The sequence below is a fragment of the Lutra lutra genome, chromosome 5 (genome assembly GCF_902655055.1).
Source record: "Lutra lutra chromosome 5, mLutLut1.2, whole genome shotgun sequence".
Lineage (NCBI taxonomy): Eukaryota > Metazoa > Chordata > Mammalia > Carnivora > Mustelidae > Lutra > Lutra lutra.
This window is the reverse complement of record NC_062282.1, coordinates 156087197-156090564: the sequence shown is the minus strand read 5'-3', so window position 1 is coordinate 156090564 and position 3368 is coordinate 156087197. Positions and strand designations below refer to the sequence as shown.

At 44.4% G+C, this 3368-nt stretch overlaps 1 pseudogene; it reads right to left on the bottom strand.

Moving 5' to 3' along the window:
• Positions 1-607: 607 nt before the first annotated feature.
• On the bottom strand, positions 608-2438 carry LOC125101072 (electron transfer flavoprotein subunit alpha, mitochondrial-like; annotated as a pseudogene).
• Positions 2439-3368: the final 930 nt, after the last annotated feature.

Genomic DNA, 3368 nt, shown 5'->3' with positions numbered 1-3368 from the left:
GCACTCTTGTGGGGACTGCAAAAAGGCTGTGTTTCTGCCAGCTGGCCAGGCTCCCAGCCCCTCACGGGAGCCAGACCCCACACGCTCTCATGGGCGCTGGTGGCTCAGGGACCAAGACCTGGTTTCTCAGCTGTACTCTCTCTGGCTCTGTGCCAGGGGTGGCTGTCCTGGTTCTGGGGACTTAAGCCCCTGTCTCTAGCCATCCAGATTCCCACAATTCCACCCCCCCCCCCGCGATCCTTTGCTCTTTTTGAGTGCTTTCTACCAGACTCCAAGTTAATGCTGGTCCCTAGATGCAGGGCACTCTTGTATTGGGATATTACTTTCCAATGGGTCACGTCTGGTGGCTCCCTCCCCCTTTTGTTTATCTTCTGATATCAGTCCAAAGTTCCCACTCTGCCTTACCTTCCCACTGGTGTCTTCTGCTCCTGTAGAGATCCCGACGTGTACAATTCTGATCTCAGGCTGATTTCGTGGGTGATCAGAGTTCTTTGAAAAGTAACCAGCTCACTTTAGGGTACAGGTTGAAAGGATGCCTCCTCCTACTTCTCCGCCATCTTGTTTCCCCCCCCAGAATTAGAAAATTTTAAAAACTAATTACTTGGAACCACAAATAATTAAAAGAAATATAGTAATAATGCATAAAAAAGCATTCTGGCATCTGTGAGAATTTTTTTCTCAAATTATGATATGTAGTTCTCAATACTTTCCAATGATTACTGTAATAGCCATGAATTTCTATTTCAGCTGAATACTTTGATATACTTTCCTTCTTAAAACACTGTAACTCATTTCTTCTTCAACAACTCAGTCATTTCAGTAACTACCTTAAATAAATCAGCAACTATTCCATAATCGGCCACTTGAAAAATTGGAGCTTCTAGGTCTTTGTTAATAGCCACAATTGTCTTGCTGTCTTTCATCCCAGCTAAATGTTGGATGGCTTCAGATAGTCCTACAGCAATATAAAGCTCTGGTGGTACTATTTCCCCATCTGTCCAACTTGCATGTCATTGGGAACAATGCCAGCATCAACAGCAGCATGAGAAGCACCTACTGCAGAATGTAGTTTATCTGCCAAATCATACAACAACTTAAAGTTCTCTCCGCTCTTCAAACCCCGACAACCAGATACTACCACTTTGGCACCAGTTACCTCTGGTCATTCACTTTTGGTTAATTTCTGGTCAAGCCACTCTACTATCCCCACTGGGGAAGGACTTGATGCCTTTTCTGAACTGGCACTACTTCCACTTGTTGCTGCAGCTTCAAAAGACGTTCCTCGGACAGAAAATACCTTCACTTTCTCATCACACTTCACTGTATATAAAGCATTCCCTGCATAAATAGTTCTCACAAATGTGTCAGGAGACTTGATTGCAATGATGTCAGAAATTGGAGCAACATTAAGTTTGGCTGCTATCCTGGGCAAAAGGTTCTTTCCAAAGACAGATGCTCCGCCCAGATGTGTGTGTAATTGAACTGCTTCTGAGTTGCCAGAATCAATGGCTTCAGCTCTTCTGGAAGGAAGCCTTTGTATGTATCATGCTGAGCCACCAGAACTTTTGCTATACCTGCTACTTTGCAGAGATCTTGTACCACCTTGTTGATGAGGGAGCAGGAGGCTGGCTGAAGACAAAGCAAAAGCTGGCACCTTGCACCCCCTCTCCATCCATTCCCCTCAGTAATATGTGTAGCATTCCTCAGGCACCCCTGACCGCCATAAGAAACAGTTAACTTGCAGAGATCACAATCCTGCAAGACAGAGTCTCCCTTGGTTTACAAATGTTCTAGAGATCTACAGACAAAGAAGTTACCTTATTAATAGCACAATTTCCAGAGGCAAATAACTCAGTTCCTCAAGCCCTAAAGTTAAATTTCTTCTAAACCCAAATCTCACTAACAAAGATGCTTGATAGCAGAAATGTGAATGGCTTGCCAAAGGACAACACTGATCAAGCCACAAGGCCTCCGGTATCCAGGCACCTTGCAGGCCCTCTTTAGCATATGAAAGTTCCATTGAAACCTCCCTTCCCCTCACTATCCCCCAACCACAAGGTACATAACCTGCCATCTCTCACAACCCTGGGCAGCAGCTCTTCCTGCCCATGGGTCCTGTTCCCGTGCTTTAATAAACTACCATTTTGCACCAAAGATGTCTCAAGAATTCTTTCTTGGTCATCGGCTCCAGACCTCAGCCCACCTAGGTTCTAGAACTTCATCATTGTCACATTTGGTTCCAGCTACTAAGCAAGACACTTCACCTCCAACACGTTTGGCTACAGTGATGGTATTTAATGTAATGGGTGCTAGGGTATCATTTGCATGCTCAGCTATTACCAGGGTACTTCAAAATTGTAGCAATGAGGCCGCCCCCCGGAGCTGCCCTGGAGCCGTAGCTCGGAACATGGTCTCCACTCCCATCCAGTTCGCAGCAGCATCAGTCTTCCAGCAACCTGTGGCCGAGTGCAGCTGGGTCGCCTCTGCGAGTCACTATAACTAAGTGTCTGATTTTTGATTTTAGCTCAGGTCATGATCTCAAGATTGTGGGATTAAACCCCAAGTCAACTGGGTATTTACCCCAAAGATACAGATGTACTGAAAAGAAGGGCCATCTGTACCCCAACGGTTATAGCAGCAATGGCCAACATCGCCAAACTGTGGAAAGAACCAAGATGCCCTTCAACGGACGAATGGATAAGGAAGATGTCGTCCATATACACTATGGAGTATTATGCCTCCATCAGAAAGGCTGAATACCCAACTTTTGTAGCAACGTGGACGGGACTGGAAGAGATTATGCTGAGTGAAATAAGTCAAGCAGAGAGTCAATTATCATATGGTTTCACTTATTTGTGGAGCATAACAAATAGCATGGAGGACAAGGGGAGTTAGGAGAAGGGAGTTGAGGGAAATTGGAAGGGGAGGTGAACCATGAGAGACTATGGACTCTGAAAAACAATCTGAGGGTTTTGAAGGGGCAGGGGGTAGAAGGTTGGGGGAACCAGGTGGTGGGTATTGGAGAGGGCACGTATTGCATGGAGCACTGGGTGGGGTGCAAAAAACAATGAATACTGTTACACTGAAAATAAATTTTAAAAAATTAAAAAAAAAAAAAACAAGTCAGACTCTGTACTCAGCACCAAGCCTCCTTAAAATGCTTTCCCTCTCCCTCTGTCCAACTTCCCCCACTTGCACTCATTCTTCCTAAAAATAAATAAATACAAGAATGGATGAATAATATTAAATAAAATTAAATAGGAAAGCAAGGGAAACAAATAGACAAACAATAAAATTTGCAGGCTCACACCCTATTTTTACTCTATTCTAAGACTTTTTAAAAATTTCCATTTTAGGGACATTGTGGT